This window comes from Peromyscus leucopus, chromosome 9 (assembly GCF_004664715.2).
Source record: "Peromyscus leucopus breed LL Stock chromosome 9, UCI_PerLeu_2.1, whole genome shotgun sequence".
NCBI lineage: Eukaryota > Metazoa > Chordata > Mammalia > Rodentia > Cricetidae > Peromyscus > Peromyscus leucopus.
The window spans coordinates 80638800-80662168 of NC_051070.1; the positions used below are offsets into that span (position 1 = coordinate 80638800).

General features: G+C 45.1%; 1 protein-coding gene across 2 annotated transcripts in view; it reads right to left on the bottom strand.

Moving 5' to 3' along the window:
- Nucleotides 1-23369, bottom strand: part of Lrmda (leucine rich melanocyte differentiation associated) — a 1025541-nt gene that overhangs the window by 684116 nt on the left and 318056 nt on the right. The gene's annotated exons all lie outside the window — the stretch shown is intronic.

A 23369-nucleotide genomic window follows, 5' to 3' on the forward strand; every position in this document is an offset into this window, starting at 1 on the left:
CCGAATCCCTACTAAGATGTCCCAGCCAAGGAATACTAGAGACAGAAACAAAGATAAAGACAACAGAGTACTGAGCCACCAAGCAGGACAAAGCCAACCTGTATGGTTCAGCTCAAGTCTCTGGACCCTGAGGTCACATCAAAGAGGGCTGCCAGTGCTAAGCTGGTGGTTTAAGATATCCTTGGGGAGACCTCAGACAAATCTAAAGGGGTCTTTGTCACATTCCCTCAGGAGACCATGCGGTTTATCCTGAGGGTGATATATTGGAGAGTTGATCGCTGTCTCATTCTTCTGTCTTCAACAAAACAGTAGCCAAGACCATCTGGGGAATCAGCTTTGTAGACCACATCAAGTCACTAGGCTCTTGGTATATCCCAGGTACCCAAAAATAGAGTCTATGCTGCAGAAGTGATGCTAAAGATAGTCCCCTGCTCCAAAAGATGTTCTATTCTAAGAAAATGGATTGGATATACCTAAAGATGTATAGAACGCATCCGGTGGCCCCAGTGAATGAAGAGGTAGCAAAGAGAAGAAGAAAGTATGAGTTGTAACATTGAAAAAGAGAAGAGAACAGTCCTCAAGCACTCATTCATAAATTCATCAGCAAGTATTAAGCAAGTTAGGCAGCTGGGCATTTTTCTAGAATCTTGAAAACAAGACAGTGGATGCCTAGACAGCAGGAAGTCCCTGAAAAATAATCAAGAGACATCTCTTATTCATTGGAGTGGAAGCCCACTATCCTTATACCCAGAGATAAGTATGGTTCTCATCCTTCATCAAAAAAAGAAAAAGAAAAAACAAAACAAAAAAACAAACAAACAAAAAACCCTGCTCTTTGCAACAGATGGGGACTATTACAGAAAACCACAACCAATCAAAATGCAGAGAATAAGAGACCACGTGGTGTCCAGTCCCAATCAATACAACACTGCACTTGCACATAAAGCTCAGGGGTCCTTGAAGAAGAGGGGGTGAAAAGATGGTGAAAGCCATAAAAACAGGAAGTTCACCGTGAGATTGTGTCTCCCCAAAATGTCAGAGAACCTACATCCTTGAAGTCTCATTAGCATGGCTTCCTAGACAAGATCTAAATGAGGACAGCACCAGTAGACTTGCAGACATGGAGCAGGGAAAAGTCATGAGGCCTCAACCCTAGGCAAAGAACTGTAAGCAAGCAAGGAATACTGAGAGTTGGGGAGAGAGTCTTACCTAGGGAAGAGCTCCCCAAGCCCCAGTTGGTTTTCTAATTACCAAAAAGTCACCCCTGAAATCCTATACACACAAGTAACATTACACACACCCAGCAGGTCTATTTGTATTTGTGTGTGTGTGTGTGTGTGTGTGTGTGTGTGTGTGAGAGAGAGAGAGAGAGAGAGAGAGAGAGAGAGAGAGAGAGAGAGAGAGAGAGAGAGTGTAAAACAACATTTTTGTTTAAAAGAGACCATGAATTTGAAAAAGAGCGAGGAGGTACATGGGAAAGATTAGAGAAAAGAAAGGGAAAGAGTGGGAATGATGTAATTATAATTTCAAAAATGAAAATTATTATAAAAAAGGAAACATTGTTATCTTTAAGTTAATGATTCATAACCAATAAAGAAGGCTAAATATTTCTCTTTTGATGACTTGCTATGAATGAAACACTAAAGGTGTTCTTAAACACCTTATTTTAGATCTTCATCACCTAAAATTAATTGAGCAAATTGAGCAAAACATCACAACTAATATGATTAAAAGTTACTAAACACAGGCTATGCTTCTTCAAGTAAAGACAGAGTTAGGAAGGAACCCGACAGTATAGTATTACTGCATCGGTACCCCAAGAGCACTGTAGGCCAGAATAGCAGAGCACACATGTTCAAAATTCTCATATGGAGCCACCATGCTTCACAATCTTCCAGAAAGCATCACTGTGACCACACATTGTGTTCAATGTAGTATTCCCAAGTGCAGAGGCAGGCAAGCTCTCAGATCCTCCTGCTGGCCTACCTGAGGATGGGGAGACCTGGCCCACCTGAAGATGGGGAGACCTGGCCCACCTAAGGATAGGGAAACCTGCCTACCTGAGGATGGTGTCTTAGTTTGGGTTTTATTGCTGTGAAGAGACACCATGACCACAGCAATTCTTATAAAGAAAACATTTAGTTGGGGTGGCTCACTTACAGTTTCAGAGGTTCAGCCTGTTATCATCATAACGGGAAGTATGGTGGCATGCAGGCTGAGAGTGCTACATCTTGCAAGCAACAGGAAGTCGACTGACTGTCACACTGAAGGAAGCTTGAGCAAAAGAGACTTCAAGGCCCACACCCACAGTGAGTGACACACTTCATCCACCAAGGCAATACCTCCTAATAGTGCCACTCCCTTTGGGGGCCATTTTCTTTCAAACCACCACAAATGGGCAGACCTGGCCCACCTGAGAATGGGGAGACCTGACCCACCTGAGGATGGAGAGATCCCTGTTGACTCCAGAGACCATTCATGGCATAACCTGAATCACAAGGGCTGGTGAATATTCCTCTGGAATTGTCTTACGGAAACGTCCCTGCACATGTAGAAGGAAACCAAATGCCTGAAATGAGGTAGTGCAGAAGACGGAGATGAGGGGTGGGGGTGGGAGGAGACAAAGCTTAAGCACAGCCAGTTCACTAAGCCAAAAATAAGCCCTGCAGAACTGCAGTCCTCCAAGAATGGAGATACTGCAGGTATCAGAGAACAGAAGACACTCTCCAGCCACACAAGTCACAGAAGCTTCTTCATGGCCAGGCAACATGCCACAAGCAGAGGCTGATGTGGACAACCCCTTCAGGAGGCTCATGAAAGACCTGGGCAGGCAGACAGTGTTCCGTCCCTTTCTGCTTTGAATACACAAGTCAAAGCTAGTTGCCTTGGAACCAGTTTCTCAGTGAGGCAATGAATTAAGAAAACGAATAAACTCGTTAAAGATGAGAAGCTGTGGCAGGTTTTAACCACAAGACCATCTCAAGCACACTTTACTCCTATGGTGAGCACAGGCAAGGTATGGGTCGGTCACAACAATGGTGAGTCCCCAGCTGTCACATGGAAGTGTCTAATATGACCATGGTCTCAAATTCCTCTGGCAGGGACATTACTCTAAAACAATCCTGAGTTTTACTCTGTGTACCTTCTCTCTCTCTCTCTCTCTCTCTCTCTCTCTCTCTCTCTCTCTCTCTCTCTCTCTCTCTTACACACACACACACACACACACACACACACACACACACACACACTCATGCCTATGTCTCATTGTACTGTGTGTTTCTTCTTCATTACATCAGACCACTTGAATTTCAGCATTTTCCACCTTGACGGTCTAGTTTGGGTCTCTTCCTGTAACAAAATACTAACCAAAACCAACGTGGGGAGAACACAGTTCAAACTGGCTTGCATTTCCCTGTCACCATCCATCCCTGAGGGAAGACAGGACAGGAACTCAAGAAAAGAATGTGGAGTTAGGAGCTAGAGCAGAGACCATGGCGGGACCCTGCATCCTGGCTTGCACACCGTGGTTGGTTGGCCTGCTTTCTTGTACAACCCAGGCCCTCTTGCAGAGGGTTGGCACCGCCCACAGTGGGCTGGGCCCTTCCACATCAATCATGAATCAAGACAATGCTCCACAGACTTGTCTAAAGGCCAGTCCAATGGAGGTATTTTCTCGGTTGAGGTTCCCTCGTACCATGACTTTAGCCTGTGCCAAGTTGACAAAAAACCTAACCAGCATAGTTGCATGACCAGTCCGTTTTCATAGGCATCATGTCATAACCAGCATGTGCTTGCAAGAAACCCTTTTCACAAGCTTTGGTGTTTATATATTAACTCGCTCATCCTAACAACACCGTATGAAGGGATATTACTATTATCCTCAGTGACGACACTGAGGCACAGAGAGTCAATGGCCTACCCTGCCCGCGCTGAGGCAAAGACTGGGGATCTAAATTCAGCAGTTTGGCCCGGTTGGTGCGGCCTTTGGTCCCAGTGCTATATTACATCGCTGTTTACTTATTCATTGCAAAGATGAACAGGATGAACTCAGGCATATCGTCTAAAGCACGATGGGGAAAAACTAAAGTGTGCTTAGCCACACATGTCCCCCATCCTTTCTGCCTATTCCCCGTTCCCAGCATTGAACAGCTAGGTATTTCTCCTATCACTGCCCCCTGAAATAGGATTTCAATATTGAAGCATTATTAGATATCCCAAGATGCACAGCGTCTAACCTAAACAGCTGTCAGATGGAAGATCTGGGGATGAGTGTGGCTCCAGGCACAAGAACGGAACACCCAGCACATCTTCTCTTTTTTTCCCTGGCTTAACTAAAAAATTGATATATTGTTTATTCTAACACATAGGCACATTTTTTTTAATTTTATATAAGAGATTTTCTAGTCGTTTTACCTATCCACCACAGATTCTCTTGTCCTCCCTCCTCCCACTCCCCAACCTTTCCTCCCAACCCACCCCCATCCCCACCTCCTCCAAGGTAAGGTCTCTTGTGGGGAGTCAGCAGAGCCTGGTACATTCAGTTGAAGCAGGTCCAAGCCCCTCCTCCCTGCACCAAGGCTGAGTAAAGTGTCTCAGCATAGGCCCTAGGTTCCAAAAAGCTGGTTCATACACCAAGGACAGGTCCCGGTCCCACTGCCTGGGGGCCTCCTAAACAGTTCAAGCTAATCAACTGTCTCACTCATCCAGGGGGCCTAGTCCAGTTCCATGATATTAACATCTTAGTGGCTATTCTAGGTTTGGGGCATTTTTCTTGGCTAAAAGACAGCAAAATGTTAACATTTATTGGACACTTGCTCACAGGTGCCAGACAATTCACCACATGTCTATCTCCATGAATCTGTTTAACACCCAAAACAAATGTACCAGAAGTCATGAACGGAAGCACCATTTTTAGAGAAAAAGAGGTAGACTTGAGAATGTGAATATTTACCTTATTGCTAAAGGAATTTGGTCAGAAGAGACAACTCATGGGTTTCCACCAAAAGCGGACCTCAAGCCAAGGCCTTTTCTGTGTCAGCATGCCAGGTAGTAGACACCCCATCCTTTAACACCAGGGATCAGTCCTGGGTTCTTTTATTCCCCCTCTGAGCAATGAGTCTTCACAGATTTACTGGTTGCTAAATGCTACTGACTCTAGCTAATTCCCAAATTAACTAGATTCTTTTCAGAGCTTGTAAAATGTGCTACACAGTCAACTTCCGAATTTAGCATGCAAGATGATGACCACAGCACGAAGAATGGTGTAACTTTCTTGGGAGAACAATGCACGCCCCAAAGCCTGCCTTTGAATTTCTACCTCCTTTTACGAGGAGTAGAGCAGGGACACACCTAGGATACCGCATATTAATTTCAACACAGCTAATACCCAAAATGTCCCACCAATTTACTCTTCACTGACAATGTTAAAAGAAAATGATTTATGCAGATCAATCATCTCGCTCATCAAGTTCTACCCTGACAGCCAGCCTTCATCATTGCTATTTAAAAGGCACCGCTGACAGAAAAGACCGATTCTTTGATTAAGGGCCCTGTCTGGCTAACCTTTTATTTGAAGAATGATTGCCGCTGAGTGACAAATACTTTTCCATTCATTTCAAGGCAAAGATATTGACATTCAAATTCTTGATGGCTACACTGAGCAGATGCCACTGTTGCCAAGAGGCATAAGAGCAACAGCAGGTACACCCCAGCTCTGGGGGCCAGGGGGCCGAGAATCAAATGGAGAGACGCACACGGAGGCGAGGGCTAAAGGTTTGCCGTGAGCGAGGTTTGAGTGAGCTCGCTCTCCCGGCCAGTTCCCCTTTGCTCACAGCCATCAAAGCACAGCTGTCTGTATTTTCACCCCAGCGCTCTCCTCAAACGTCTCCTTGCTTTACCTTGACCCTCTTTGGACCCACATGGGCTCCGGGGACTAGAATTGAAAGGAAAGGTGGGTGTGTGCAGTCCCCAAACCTAGGGGTGAACATCTTCTTCACAGGATCTGAGATGACCACAGGTCAAAGAGACTGGCTTCCTCTCTGCCTCCTGGGGTATGAAGTGGCCACATACAAAATGGAGAGGCTCATGAAAAAGAAATCACCCATTAAGGCATTTTAAAGGGGATGGCTACCTGCCTTGGAGAAAGGAGAGAAGAACAAGAGAGAATCAGAAATTGACAGAAACACAATCAAAGAAAAGCAAAATGAGCCTCTTTTTTAAAAAAAAAATCAGTTTTTCTAATTCAAGAACCTTCTTTTAAGTCACCCCAAGGCACACCAGATACACCAGCCTTCATCAGAGAGGGAAACCATGGGACTTTGGAGAGAGAAAGGAGTAGGAGAAGAAGACACAGCATGCATTTGAATCCAGTCTCTCCCAGAAATTAAGTAAGGACTCTGTGGCAAATTTATCCCCAGTTCTCTTATATCCCACCTGTAAAATAAGGGTGGTGATGGCTGCCTTGCAGAGTTATCTGTAGGTTTGTAGGGAGCAGGGGGAGGCTACACGTGCATGTGTGTGCAGGTACGTGAAGGGCATAGGTCAACTCTGGGTGTCATTCCTCTGGAGCCAGCACTATTTTTTTTTTTTTTTTTTTTTTTTTTTTTTGAGTCAAGGTCCCTTAAAGGCCTGGAGCTCAGTGAGTAGGTTTGGCTGATGATCAAAAGTCCCAGGAATCTGCCTTTCTTTCATGACCGCCATGTTGGGTTTACGTCATGCATGGCCTTTTTAAATGTAACTATTGGGGACTGAACTCAAGTCTTCGTGACTACATGGCAAGCTATTAAGTTGAATTCTCTCTCCAGTCCTTATCTGCAGATATTAAAATAAATGAAATAAAGCCACTTGTTCTGACCCAAGCCCCCAGCCACCATTTCTCCTCTTCTCCTTGCTGCTCCCTGGCTTGCTGAGAGCAGTCCAAGGCAAGTGCCAAGAAAAGTCACAGCCCTACTCCCCCCCCCACCCCGCACCTCCCCCCTCCCCCCCCCCCCCCCCCCCCGTGCGGCGATGTGAACAAAAGACAGTATTAACATTAAAGCCCTTTGGAAAGCTGAAATTGACACCAAAAGATCTGCTCTTACCCTGGCGTTCACCACAGCCTGACACTCTAAACTCATTGTCATATCTATCAAGACCAAGAACCCATTAATTCACCAGTAATTATAATATCTCTTCTCACTTGGTACTCATAGTAGCTGCTTCAACAGCTGCCTAAAACCAGTACCCAGTGCAAGTTGCCATTTTTTTCCCCATAACAAAAATGTATCAGATGTTTGTTATAACCCAAGCACTGGGCAATAAGATGAGTGAGAAGATGCAGTATTTGTTCAAGTAAACAAACAGATCCGGAAAGGATTTCTGGGGAGATTCTACACAGCAAGCCATCACCAAGTAGAAAAAGAAGGCAGCGGGTGTGGAGAGTGGGCTCAGCAGTTAGGAGCCCTTTGTAATCTGGCAGAAGACCTGGATCTGATCCCCAGTGGCAGCTTACAACTGTCTGTAACTCCCGTCCCAGGGAACTCAATACCCTCTTCTGACCTTGGTGAGCTCCAAGCACACATGGGGTGCACATACATACTTGCAGACAAAACACTCATACACATAAAATAATGAAACAGTGAGATAGAGATAGAGAGAGGGAGGGAAGAGAGAATAAAGTAGTAGGATGTACTTTGGGGAAAGGGTGTCAGCTGAAAGGCACAGAGGTCTGAGATATCACCATGCTATAGCAAGGACAAAGTGAAGTCCAAGTCATAGTCTGGAATTCAAGATGACATCTCCTGGCAATGAGGAAAGTGAACTTGAAGTTGCTGCCATACGGCCCATGGTTTAGAAATGCCATTTGTTCCCATAGATAGTTGTACACAACAAACATCTGCTGGACACCTACTCTGTGGTAGAACATGGAGACACAGGGCTAAAATGACTCATCCTCACTCTCCCTCTGGAGGGGGAGGTGCTGACTTGCTCTGAACAATATCAGCTACATGACAGGGGCCAGAGGGACCACTGGTTCCACCACCTGTGGATTTCTTTGTGACCTGATGTGCCAATGAGGGATCTTGTTCTCTGTCTGGCCCTAGTACTGTGTTTCTGTAGACTCTGGCATGTATTTCAGATAGCCCAGTGAGGTGCACAGAGCTCTGCCCTTGGGTTTCTGCTTGCCCTTGCTGACTCTGACTGCTATTGTCCTGTGTGACCCGCTGTGATGGTTGGAACTGCCTGGAAGCTGCAGGAAAGATCTCTAAAGGGGGAAGATCTTCATTCCAATCCTCTATCCCTTGTGCCCTGTACTATGCCTACAATATAGAAATGGCCTGGATAACATGTTTATCATGCTATCAAAACACATGCTTATCAAATGCCATTTTAGGGTCATTGATGTTGGGTCTGGCCAATGTATAGAAAAGGGATTACAGCCTGACCCTTAAAACATCCCATTACCAGCCTTTAACTAGGCAGATTAAAACAAGATCAGTGCATTCTTTCACTTTGATGGATACCAGAAGTCTAAAATCAAGATGTGAGATGGCCATTTCCACCAAATCTCTAGAGAAGGAGCCCTCCTTGCCCTTCCCAGCTCAGGGTAGCTCGCCGCACTCCTCAGCCTGTAAACTGCACTCTCTGCCTCTGCCTTTGCATGGCTCATGTGGCTGTTTCTCTAGTGAAGATACCATCCAACTGATTTACAGCCCACTCTAAATCCAGTTATGATCTCATCTCAAGACCCTTAAATAATTTTACCTGCAAGGACCAAACTTCCAAGGAAGGTCACATTTTGGGGTTACAGGTAGACATTCAACCCACCACACCCTTGATGTGGTCTCATGCCCCAGGGCAACAAGATGTCAGGACCTTTATCCAGCCAGAACTAGGCATGGCTACACAAAGTCTGGTTTGCCTAATCTTGGCCCTCACTGGGCATGTGATGAGCAGGAAGTAGAGGTAGCTTATGAACTAACACATTAATTTGCTACCACAGCAGAGAGTGCCTTCATGGGCTGCCCTAGCTCTACAATTCAGACTGTTTGCAGATCAGGATCTAGCGTGCTATGTCTTCAATTGCCTTCAGATTTCTGCTCAAAAGCCCTTTTAGGTTTGCTCTTGCTGACCACTCTCGGAATTTCTCCTAGAGCTTTGCTTGGCTAGATTACAAGTGTTTTGGGGGGTCCTTGTTTCCCTTGGGTAGTCGAAGGAGACTTTGCTGATAGCACCACTGTTTCTCTATGGTTCCCTGGGGAGATTGTGGTAGCTTTTGCTTTTACTGGAGTGGGAGACAGAAGGAAAGGGGTCGAATGTGAATGTTTTCCAGCTAAATTTATCCAAAAATAAACCAAGAAAAACAGTATCCAGGGCCCATTTCTTGCCGAAGTGGAAAGAATGCAGGGCGGCTTTAGAGTCAGCCTGACTTAGGGTAACACTTTTAAGCTCTACAAGCTCCATGGCTATGGGACCTTAGAATGTCACCTATTATCACAGATCCCTAGCTACCTTACCTTTAGACTTTCCACAGTGGGAGAATTAAAGAATGGTGGACACAAGTTAGGCTGAGCTTTTATCCTTTGCAGAAGCTGCCAGAAGACAGGAAGTCTGCGTTCTACTGTAGAAGCCAATGTGTTCTCATCTCCATCGTCTTCCCTCCCAGGGGAAGGGGAACTGGACTAGTATGAAGCTGTGATCTTTTGTGCTAGTCTCAGTTATTTCTGGGGCAGAAGTCATTCTATGAGGTTTGGCATTCTTTGTGGGTTTTTTTTCCCAAAAAGTGTGTTCATGGGCACATGTTCACAAGTGCATGTGTGCCCATTCATGTGTGTGTGCATGTGTGTATACATGGATGTGTATGTGGAGACCAGAGATAACCTTGGACATTGATAGTTAGGTGCTGTCCATTTTTTCTTTCTTTAAGACAGGCTTTTGCCTTAGGACCTCGAGCTGCTGGCCAGTGAGACTCAAGGATCTGTCTGTCTACACATCTTCAATGCTGGGATTTACAAACACACACTCCTATGGCGGGCTTTTCACATAGATCCTGGGGATGGAGCCCTGGCCTTCCTGCTTGCTAGGCGAGCACTTGACTTAGTGCACTAGTTACTTCCCGACTGCTGCAATAAAACGCCATGAATGAAGGAACTCACAGAAGGTTTTATTTGGGCTTCCGGTACCAGAGGAATGAGAGTCCATCATGGAGAGGAGGCGTGGCTGGCAGCAGGAGCAGGCAGCTGAGAGCTCACATCCTCTCAAATGCAAGCCTGAAGCAGAACAAGCAAACTGGAAAGTGGCCCAAGGCTTTCAACTTATAAAGCCTGTTCCCAGTGACGTATTTCCTCCAGCGAGACTGCACTTCCTAAACCTCCCCAAACAGCACCACGAACGAGGGACCAAGTGTTAAACTAGCCAAGCCTACAGGGAACCTTTTCATTCAAACCACTACACTGACTGAGCTATTTCTTCAACTCCTATGGGCATTTTTTTCCTAGTTAATCCTTTTAGATACTAAAATTATTCTTTAGAAAGCGCCATGACACAGTGGGGAGATAGTCTGATGCCTGTAACCAAGTGAGTTTTACTCTTAAATATTTCCCAAGAGTTCATTTTATTCCTCTAGTCTAACTGAAAACTCTCTGAAGAGTTTCATAGTAGTCACCATGGAGCTAACGTGGCAAAGGGCCCCCCTCCCAGCTCTGGACGAGTGTGGGGAAACACAGGAACTGGGGAGTTCCCATGATTAAGTTGGGCTTGGCCTCAAGTAGAATGTGTGTCCACAAATGAATAGGCAAGTATCAGTTAGCCGGTATGGTCACACAGGAAACAGGAGAGGGCAAGGGTTGAAGCCGTTAAGACTGGACCACACAGAAGGTAGGATTTATCTCCACTCTTGGGTTTTGGTGGGTTTCCCCAGAAATAAGTCAACTAACAAATTATTTATTATCTGCTCCCTGACAGCTAGATAACAAAGCAAAAATAAAATAAAACAAAAAGACAAACCAAAAAAAACATGCTTTTATGGTTGTGTGAATATTTAAATTGTATACTGTCTCTCATATAGTATGCATGAGACAGTGTGTGTTTTCTATAAATATGCAATAGGTGTTTATAACACCTGCCTTGTGCTAGTCTCTGGACTAAGTGTTTTACCTGCCAGCTCATTCCACATTCACAACTCTGCAACACAGGTACAATTGTCATGAGCATCTCACCAAAAGGACACTAAAATGCAGAATCATTAGCTTGCTCAACATTACAGAGCAAGTGGGCGGCAAGACCACAATTCAAATCCTGCCAGCCTAGCTCTGGAGCCCATGCCTATAGCCACAAGAGCACCAGACCTCTCGGGTGGGTAGAAGAGATGGAGAGGAAAAGAGAAACTTTAGAAGGAGCCTAGCTGGAGAGGAGGCTTGCATGCCTCCTCTGCAATGAATAGAGCTGTTGTGGGAGCGGGGAATTGCCCCCTACAGATCAATGGGAAAGGCTGTAGACGCTAAAGGGTGGGGATGGCCCCTCCTAGCGATAGTAAGCCTTTAAATGGATGCCTTTGGTCTGTGATGACTGTAGCCCACATTTAATGGTCCGAATGGTGGCAGCAGGTAAGGGTGCATCGCTAAGGCCACCTGACAACAAAGGAAAGACAAGGGGCTGAGGAATGGTTCCAGAAATCCTTGCGAAGTCAGCCTGAGCATCGCAGCTCTAACGTAGAAGCTGCCAGTGGCGGTGACAGCCAGTTCTTCTTCTACCCATGCAGCGGAGCTCACCTGCCCATCAACCCTTGTTTACCATCCCTAAATAAATCATTTCAGTCTCCTCCAGCTTTGGCCCTACTCCACGATGAACAGAGTAAACCAGAATGCCCCACTTGAGGATGTCATCAAAAGCGGAGACACCCGTGTTCTCTCTCAGCTCTGCAACCCTTGTGAGCAATGGCCCGCCTCCCTCCTTGGGCATATCGGAATGAGCAATATTTGACTGGAGAGTCTTTCATCTCTGCAGCTTTGAAAACCTCAAACGTCATATCAGATCTACAACAAAGAGCCAGGACTTCAGGGGTTGACAGCGCGGCCGTAATTAAAGACAAGCATCAGTGGCTGCCACATTAAACAATGCCATGTTTTAGCTGCTCCAGAACCAACTGTTTACCTTCCAGGCATTTCTATGGCAAGGTTTAAACAGGTGCTGCTTAAATTGTTTTCACAAAAGATATGCAAACATGAGATAGGAACTTTTCTTCTCCCTGACACTGGGCATAATATACAACTGGCTACTCCCCCTGATCAGAGTGTCCAACTGATGTCCTTAGGGGAAATCGTCTCTAATAACTAATAAGAGTATGAATTCAAAAATGACATTAAATGGGTCCACTAGATGGCTCAGTGGGTGAAGATGCTTGCTGCCAAGCCTGAAGACTTGAGTTCTATCCTCAGATCCCAAAGGGTAGAAGGAGAAAACAAACTCCCACAAGTTGGGCTCTGATGTCAATATGTACACACATGTGCACATGCCTACACACAATAAGAACATATGAATACATATGAGAAAGTCACGGAAGATATTAAAAGAGTGCAACCAAAAGAGAAAAGGTAAACAACCCTCAAAGTTCTACCTTAAGCCCCTTCTGGATCATGAACCTCAGTTTCCCCACTTTGAAATAAGGATGTGACATTTTAAGTTGGTGCTAAAAGTTGTAACTTTTTTTCCCCCAAATCTGGAGTTCATGGAAAACAAGTCCATTCGAGCAGTTGGCAATTTGCTAGCAGAGATGATGCCAAAGACCTAGGGTAAGGACGTGAGGACAGCTTCATGGAGCCACCAAGAGCTCTCCATGGAGCAGCTCCAGGGGACAGTATCCTTGGTGGGATTCAGGAGGTGTCTCCGTTTACAAGGCCCCTTCCCTTCCTCTTCATGTATATGACTCACAGATGGTTGGGGGACTGGAGGTTCCAGATGTTACTGGCTGTGGTTAAGGTCCTACATGGGACATCGTGACTCATTGTGTCTACCACTGGAAGATTTTCCTGATGCTTGAGTACGGGACACCGTCACAGCATGGTGAGTTGTCCCGCATTTCTCTGCAGACTAAAAAAAGTTAACAACTTAGAGGAAAATCACTGGTACTTGCTTGGAAGAGACCAAAAGAATGACAGAGGCTCCATCTTTCATCCTTCTAGAAAAGGAATATGAAGAGGGGCTAGGAAATTAGCCCAGGCAGTGAAGTGCTTGCCCCACAAGTGAGAAGCTTTGACTTTGTTCCATGAACTCATGTGAAAAGCTAGGCATGGTAGTGTACATTTGCAATCCATGGTAGAGACAGACAGGTCCCTGGAGCTCTCTAGAAAGTTAGCCCAGCCTCCTTGGCAAGCCCTGGGCCAGTGAATGACCCCGGCCTTCTTTTTTTTGTTTTTGTTTTTGTTTTAGTAGATGGTACCTGAGGAATGACACTTGATGTCATCCTTTGGCCTCTACATGCACACACTAGCTCATGAGCTTCACACACAGAAACATGCATGCGCGCGCGCGCACACACACACACACACACACACACACACACACACACACACACACGAGAAATCTTTTACTGGACCTACCCAATACCCTTAATAGCTTTTTCCTTTATCCCAAAAGTGTGGAGCTCTACTTTTTTCTTCAGAAGAAACTCAGAAAGGCCTCACTTTGGTGTAGGGAGAGCTGGTCGACAGTTCCATCTGACTAGAACAGCCCAGCGGACTCACGGAGCCAGGAATCCTCCTCAGCCCCTCCCGTAGCTGACAACACTCTTGCTAGCCAAGCTTCCTTCCAGCACAGACCGCCCCATCCTGAAAACAATGACCCTTTATGGAATGTTTCCATCCCTGCTCCAGTCCTGCAGAATCAAAGAGCCAATCCATCTGAGCTGGAAAAGCCTTTCTCAAGAATGTGGGAGCGCTGCCTCGGTGGTTTATAGTCAGTGGTAATGTCTCCTCTTGAAGCTGTCAGGTGGTCCTGCTGTTTGCAGAAGGAAACCAGACATAAACACAGCACAACAACAACAACAACATGTTTGAGATAGGCTACCGATGGTTGTTGATGTTCTGAGTGGAGAAGCCGCAGTGGTTTCCAAGTGTGGTTGCGCTACAGTACTCTGCTTTCTCACAAATGTGTTCTCTGTCCTTCTGCTCATCCTAAAACAGTCTGCTCCTCATCTTGCTAAACTTGGCCTGCAGACAGAACTTTCAACTTAAAATATCTAACAATATGTCATATCCACCAGATACATGACAGCTATTCCTAAGATACATAATATTATTAATTGTTTTTGAATGAATTTGAACTGTTATGAATCCAAAAAGTATAAAAATGACATTTAGCCATCAACAGCTTTTGAAACATTATATACACAAAGGAGGAAACAGTAACAAGTCCAACAGTACTCATAATTTCAGAATTATACCCTTTGAAGCCAAAATGACATTAAGAGAAACAGGATGTAAAAACTTAAAAATAAAATTTTAATCCTTGACAATATTAAACTTGCCTCCTGATAAAAATTAAGTGTGAGCTAAATTATTTTTTATGCTTGAGGAACTGTCAAACAACTGGCTGTCTCCTTGGCTATTTAAAGAGATGGGGCTGGAGTGTGGCGAGATCTGGGAGGTTAAACAAGGGTGAGAGATGAGCAAGCCAACTGACTTCAACTGACTCCGACTTTACTGAGCATGTGCTAGAAAATCCGTTAGAAGATAAAAGAGAGAGACCGGCTAAGCCTCAGAAGATCTGACGCTGAGGAGGCGAGAGTCTCCCATCACCTCAAAATTAAGAAATGAAGTCATCTTTGATTAAATGCCCACACTGAAAATGAAATGCCAGCCATAAAATTGAAGTAAGCAAGATGGGAGGATAGAGCAGGAAGACCCCCACACTGTCCACACAGATCCGAGGAAGCCCCATGCAAAAGCTGGGGTTTCAACTGGACCCAAATGATGAGGCTTACCTAGAAAGATCTAAGAAGGCCAGGGGGTATTTATTGTAGAAGAGGCCGGTTAGCAATGGCCTATAGACTAAAAACAAATCTAACTTGTGGGAAGGATGAGTTAAAATGGACCTCAAGTTCCTTCAACCCCAAGGCATAGAAAATGTCCTGAAGTCTTCTTCTCCATTGTTTTCACAGCCAGCTTCATGGACTCCCAGAGGCCTCAGAATTATGAAGCTTCCAGATGGCCTCTCTCGTAAGACCTGCTCCAACTGAACCCAGAAATGGCCCTCCCCACATACAAGGGCTGCATTCATTTCAGAAGTTATTAATGCAGTCAGCACCAGAAATGATCATGACCTTCTCCCACTTGGTCTATCCCAACCTCTCCCCCGTGGGAGCTCTGAGATCAGTGGCTGATCCCTGAAGGACCTATGATGGCACACCTTGGCTGTTACAACGCATGTGTTACTACAATGTCTAGAAACCTGAGGCCAGAGACTCTGAAGCACACTGGTGCTTCAGTGCATGGGGCAGCACCCTCCACAACCAAGAATTCTCTCGCCTAAAATGTTAACAGACCCGAGCATGCAATGAAATGAATCTAAACATTCACAGTATCTCTGGAACAATTTTATTTTAACAAAATGAGCAGTTTTCATTGTCTTTCTATTAACTTAACCCATACCTATCTACTTACTCTAAATCCCAAGGGCTTCCTAAGACAAAATTGCCCAAACCATGCAACTTTGATTAATTTCCCTACCCTTCAACAACAACAAAACTCACCCTGAGAGGAGAGCACCAAGGATGGGGGGTGGGGTGAAACACATCTTCCTTTTTTAGAATTGAAACCCTCACATCTCAACCCTTTGGGGGCTTTTCTGGTTTTTTTTTTAAACTTTTGTGATCTTCCAAAGGTAGACACAAAGCTATTCACATCTTAATGGAGAGGCATCTGTATATAAATATTCCTTCATCAAGAAATTTCAGTTTGGGGTTTAATCAGGGAGACTACAGCCATCATGGCTTGAATATATGCAATTTCAACTGAAATCAAATGCCCTTGCCAGTAGTATCCATCCTTGGCCCTTGTAGCAATGGTTTAACCCCAAATGGCAACCAAATGTTATGCCAGTGCTCAGTGCAAAGTAACTACAAAATGAAACCAAAATTTCAGCAAATGATATTGGAGTGATGGGACAAAGTCCAGTGAATGGCTCTGACCTTGCCCCCTGATGCCGTCTGTAAAGGAAAAAATCCAGAAGATAACAGGGCATTATTTTGTTTGCTTGTTTGAGACATGGTTTCATTACATTCAGCAGGCTATCCCTGAACTCACTAGCTTCCTGTCTCAGCCTCCGAAGTTTGGGGATTATAGGCGTGAGCCACTCCAACTGAGGTAAGGATAATAGAATGCTCTGAAACACTGAAATACTGAAGGATTAAAAGGGATTTTATGAAATTGATAAAGCCTTCATTTTATAAAAATAAATAATTTTTATGACAGTACAAGTCATAAAAGCAAGTATAAAGCATAAAATGGATGGTGCCAGTATGTAATTTTGTGAGAACACTTATAGGACCAAAACAGTTTAACCTTTTCTAAAAATTAGATCATAGTTCCAATACTATCTGAATTTGTTTGGTGCATGTAGATCCATATACACATGTATGAAGACATATATGTACATTTTAAGTTTTTTCTTCCAGGTCCAAGTTGCAAGTCTTGTTTCCCCATATCTGCTATTACAGGTTACTTTGCACTTGAGTTGATTGCCCTCTTGAGATCCTGTCCTGGGTGGCACTAATTACTAATTACTATACCACAATATACTTCCCCTAAAATCCTGGCCTCCTGAGGCCAAGGCAGAACTACCAGGAAGGTAGAGTCCTTTTCCCAGTTCACCTCATCACCTGTCTCCTCATGATCAAAGGCCTGTTGCTTCTCTTTTATACAATTCTCATCTCTGCCTGATAACACAACTGACCCCTAGGAAATGGGGACCACAAGGTATAAGGAAACATGAACACAGAAATAAAAGGCCTTCCAAAGCCCACACCCAAACCCCATTACTTCTCATCGTTCCCCAGAGACCACCAAACCCTAACCTGGGCCCTGTTGCCTATTCAATGTCACAGAGCATCCTTCTCAGACTCTCCATCCATCCTCAACAGCAACATCCAGCTCCTCCCTGATCCTCAAAGCTGATGAGCCTTTTCACATGTCACAGTCTTGGAACACATGCTCACAGGCTGGACCATCCTTCAGTTCTCATCCACATGTCTCAGCATAGATGTCCCCTCTAGAAATGACCGTTCCTAGCAGCTTAGTACTCTATGTAGACTTAAAGGTTCTAAAACACTGTTTGTTAACTGAATAGACCAAAGGATGGAGGGACAGACTGACAGATGGACAAAAAGCCATACAGACACAAAGCAGGAGGGCACTAATGCCCATAGGGGAGTCAGTCAATATCTGCTGCCAATACCCATTATCCCCCATGGCCATTTTCCAAGCAATTGTTTCTCCCCTTTGGATCATTTGAGAGTGAATCAGTGAATCGGAAGCCAGGCAGGTAAGAGCCTGATTAAGGTCATGGTGCTGGCCCCCAGGGAGGGTTCTCTAGCATCATCCATTTTCCTGGGTTCTCTAGCATCATCCATTTCCCCGTGCTTTGTGTCAAGTTTTCTCCCGAGCCCCTCCGGTGGCAAAGTGGCTATTTCCTCCCCACAGACACGTCTACACGCTCTCCCCATTGTGAAATTGTCCTGATTTTCCCAGCCCACATTCTTCTCTGCTTAACTTCACCTCATTACTCACAGCTATCTCCCTCGGGACGACAGCAAATGACAACTCTGTGGAACTCGTATGGTCCTCTGGATTCCCACAACTTTCCAGTCCAGCCCCCTCTTCCTCGATGACATGGCATCGAGCTCTCACGGGAGAACTGACACAATGTTCTGACTTAGAAGCTTGGCCTCCACTAGCCGCCCACTCTTTCCATTCCTCCATCAATCTCTTGTAACTCCTCCAGCCCCAACCAAGTCAACTGGGTTCCATCTCTCATTGCGCCATTCAAAATACATTCCTATACTTTGAATATAGTGCTTCACTATGCACCACAAGAAGCTAATGGTAACTGGCCGCCTCTCTGGAAGGAAAAGCTATAAGGGGAGAGTTTGGCTGACAACTCACTCTCTTGTGCTCCACACAGAGTGTTTGAAAAATGGCAGCAACACATACGAAAATTTACCATAGTAACCACCTGAGACATGCGCTTCAAAGGTAGCAAGTCTATCTGCATGGCTGCACAACCTTCACCACCATATGGGAAGCTTTTGCAGCTGAAAATGTGTAGTAGTATGTTCAAAACATTGCTCTCAAACAAGGGGCAAGATAAGACAAACAGAAATAGGGCATTACAGCTGAGCAACAGTAAACACACTTCCAGAGACACCTAATTAACTCCTCTGTTATAATATGAAAAACTTAAGGATACAGGGAAACATGCGTGATGCTTTTTTAAAAGAGAAAAGAAAAGAAATACAAAACAATTGTGTGTGTGTGTGTGTGTGTGTGTGTGTGTGTGTGTGTCCTTGCCTGTATATATCTGTGTACCACTCACATGCCTGGTAGCCCCAGGGGCCAAAGGAGGACATCAGATTCCCTGATACATACAGATGGTTGCGAGCCACTATGTGGGTGCTAAGAGTCAAACCTGGGTCTTCTGGAAGAGCAGCTTGTGTTCTCCAGACCCCAGTTTTTTCTTAAAGATTTACTTTTATTCATGTGTATGTATGTGTCTGTTTTGTGGGCCACATGTCTATGGGTGCCCATGGAGGCTATCTGGGAGAGGGGAGAGTTGGTGGAGGGAAATGGTAGCTAGATATGATGGCATTTCATTATAGACATGTATAAAATCCTCAAGAATAAAGAAAAATTAAATTAAAACACAGGGCTATGGAGATGGCTCAGTGGGAAAGAGTACTTGCTATGTGTCGGAGACAGGAGGATTGCTAGCACATGTTGGCTGCTAGCCTAGCTGCATGTTCAGTGAAAGACCCTATCTCAAGAGAATCGGTGGAGAGCGATTCAAGGAGACACTTGACATTTTCTGACCCCTGCAAACACAAGTCTGAAGGTATATAAAGGTACACACATACAAAATAAAAATAAAGGCAGAAAGCCTTTATCCCCTCTCCTTGGCCACCCTTATAATAGGGACAGGTCAAGAACAAGTATGCATATTTGCAACTAAGTGCAGACAACAGACATCTTCACAAAACAAAATTATGGTGATCTTAGCCTTGGAGGGAAGGGTATTATCTTTGTGACTACACACACATCGTGGATGGGGGTTCCCAGCTCTTAAATCTGAGTGCCAACATTTGGCCAGTCTCCTCCAGCACATAGTCCTTTCATGTAGAGGGGAACATGTCATAATCAAGGGGTTTTCTCACTTCTTAGTGGTCCTCCTATCTGCTATTGTTTTCTGGTAAATAATAATCTGAGCAATGAATCATCCTCAGCTCCTTTTATGTAAGTTTTTCACCTGTGGAAGTGGCAAAAATGGCCACATGAATTGATGGTGAATGTGTGTGGTTATGGCTGAAACAAACTTTTGAATGCAAATTGTGAAAGCTAACCATGCCCTCAAGTCTCACAGATGTCAAAGGACATAGCTACCATGTCCATCGTCCATGGGCTCCAGCTCCCAAGATTCTTGACATCTCCATATGGGAGACTTGCTCCATCGTTCAGCACTTAGTTCTAAATTGCAGGCATTGGGTGACTTGAGACTGTATGTCCAAATATAGGTGATGCCTATAGGGCAAGATATGATTAGCCACCCCAAACCCACTTTAGGGCTGGAAAGATGGTCCATCAGTAAGGTACTTGCTGGGCAATCATGAGGACCTGAGTTCAAACCCCAGTACCCATTTTAAAAAGAAAACCAGTCATGGCAATATATACTTATAAATGAGACACTGCAGAGGCAGAGACAGGAGCATCTCCGGGGCTTACTAGCCAGCCAGTCTAGATAATTAAGGTGGAGGGCCAGGGAGATGGCTCAGTGGGTAAAAGTATTTGTCCCCAAGCCTAATGACATGAGTTCATTCCTCGGAACAAACCTAGTGGAAATAAGATGGGGAGCAATTGAGGAGGATCCCTGACATGGACCTCTGGCCTCCACATGCACATACACACACACACACACACACACACACACACACACACAAACATACACACACATACACACACACACATACACACACACAAACACACACACATACACATAAACATACACACACACATACATACACACATACACACACACAAACACACACATACACAAACATACACACACACATACACACACACACATACACATACACACATACACACACATAAACATACATACACATACACACACACATACACACACATACACACACATACACACACACATAAACATACATACACATACACACACACATACACACACATACACACACATACACACACATAAACATACATACACATACACACACACATACACACACACACATACACACACACACACACACACACACACGTCTCCACACACAAACACCACATGGATGTGCAAATGCACGCCATGTACATTTACACACACATACACACACTACCACCACCAATAAATAACCACAACAACAACCTGAAAGCATTTTTACTTTGCCTCTCTAACGGTATCGAATATTTGTTCCAATTCTCTTTCTCTCTTCCATACACATGGCCTCACACGCAATCACACTCCACTACTGCACAGCTGCTGCTTATATTAAAGGGCTGCCCAGAGCCACCTGGCTATCAGAGTCAAGTATTGTGACATGACCTACAGCCATCTCTTCTAGATTGAGCCAGCCTAATTGAACAGAGGCTGGGACTGAGGGACCACATTCAGAGAAAAGGAGCAAAGAGAAATACCCACATATCTGCCTCTGGCTGAAGACTGAACATGGAGTGTGAACAAAAATAAAAAAACAATAACATGGGAGAAAGAAGACGCTGGACTAGGGTTCAGACATTCCATTCAAACACCAGCTTCAGTGTTTATCACCTGGGTCTCTTCTCTCAAGTGTGTCACAACCTGCCAGACAGTTCCCTAACCCATCTGGTAGAGCACAAGGCTCTTCTGGAGCTAGAAGAGATACGGAAACACAGTAGAATTCCTGAAGGTGTTGGCACAAAAATTCCTCCTTTTCTGTCCTACACCAGTCCCTCCTATAAAGCCCATCACTGAGGGAACCTGGGCTGTCCAATATACCTGCCAATCCAACTTCTGGGAGCCATGAGATGCCAATGCCAGGGTGGTCTTGTTCTGTATTAGATTTGTATTGCTGCTATAACAAATGAACAAAAATTTGATAGCTAAAATCAACACAAACTTGTTCTCCCACAGTTCTGGTGGTCAGAAAGTTACTATTAGTATCACCAGGATGGGCTCTCCCCAAGGCTTTGAAGGACAACGTGTTCTCCATCTTATCTAGCCCCTGCTGTCTGTAGGAATGTGGCCACAGCACTCTAACTCCAAGGCCAGCATCTTTATATCTGCTCTGTCTTCATGGTGCTGTCTCCTCAGGGTGGGGCCCTGCTCTTCCTCTGCTCCCCTCACATGGATACATGTAATTTCATTCGGGACCTACCTTACAATCCAAGCTGATCTCATCTGCAGATCCTCAGTCATGTATGCAGACATTTGCACAGATGGTGACATATAGAGGTTCTAGGGATTAGGAGCTGACAACTTTCATGGGACCCAACAGAGGAACCAAAGACAGAAAGGAAAAATATATCAAGAAAAATCTAACCAAATAATGTTTATGAAAAGTTTCAAGTACTCCTTCAAATGGATATTACAGAAAACCTGGGCTGAACTTCTATTGGTAGATGAATGAAAACCTTTGGTCTTCCTGACTGCACTGCGGCGTCTCAATCATTAAGGAGACAGGAACTTGACTGGAACAGAGAGAAGCAGACAGGCAAGCTTGTTGGCCAAGGAAGGCAAGTGGAAAGTATCAGGAACAAAGCATTAGAAAGGCATGCAAGCCCCAGAAAGGCTCGGCGGATGAGGGATGGATGGGATCTCTCATTTCTCAGCCCAGCCAGCAGGCATTTTTATGTACAGCCCAGAGAGCAAGCACTAACTCTATGTAAATCTCTGGGTTCCGCAAGTTCAACAGTACCAAGCATTCTGCCCAGGCCCTAAGGAGAGCATAGTACACCAATCAGACAATAGTGTGCCCTCTTCTCTACCCCATCCTACTGACAGCCAAGTCAGTCCAAGGCATCAGCAGTTTATGGTGGACCTACTGTGTATCAGATACAAAGACAAAGCCAATCTCTGTCACACCATCACTTGGCCAAAATTAGCTGGTGGTGCTCCTAAGAGAGGGGTCTTAGAAATTCTCTCCATTGAACCCAGAACCTCCCCAACTGTCGATCCTACTGAGGCAAGGGTAGGAGCTTGAAGCACTCCAACAAGCCATTCCCTTGCAGGGACACCCTTGGGGACGTGGTACAGCCGCTAGTGCCGCCGTTCTCTATCCAGCCCTGCCTGGCCTTAAGGGTTCTGAAAGCTCCCTGTCTATCTGATTACAACACACTCCATACTTCCCACAGGAGGGCTGCATGATTAAGCAGCGTTCCGTCTTCTCTGGCAGAAGATGTGAGGCTCCATAGTGTCACCTCTCAGAGCGGGCATCCCTGAGGCTACAGGCAAAGTGAGTAAAGGGGAGAGGGGGGGGGAGGAAAGAGGGGACGGTGGCTCCTTTTCATTCTGCATGTGAGCTTCTCTGGGCCCCATAAATTCCTCTGCCCTGTATATTTCACTCAGCTGTCTAAATGAGGTTTGCTCATATAGCCACCACTGTGCAAAATCAATCATGTCCTTCTGCACAGAATGTTAATTGGGCTTCTCAAAAGAAAAAAAAAAAACTGGAGCATGCCACAGAGGCCTCAGAAAGAATTCAAAACCAATTTTTGGGGGAATTGATAATATTTTTTAAATTGCCGAGCCAAGTCGATAGTCACCAACCCAGGAGCAACCCAGGTGCCTTTTTCAAGGCATGGGAGAGAAATATACAGAGACCTTTTCATACTTCCATCAACCATTCCACAGGCTTCCAGAGCCGGTCGCTGAATTGCCTGAATAAAGAAGCCCAAGCCATCCCAGGAACCGGGGCTCCCTGTTAGCTCCACACAAACAGCCTGCCAGGGGCGGGCTCATCTCAGAGGCAGGTAAAGAAAAGACAACTAACACAGCCCTGTTCTTTTGCCTCTCTCCTTATACACAAAGGCAGGGAAAGGGGACCACAAGGCTGCTATGAGTGTGAGTCTCAACAGAGGAGAGACTAAGTCCCTGAGCCATCACCCTGAGCCCTGGGATTC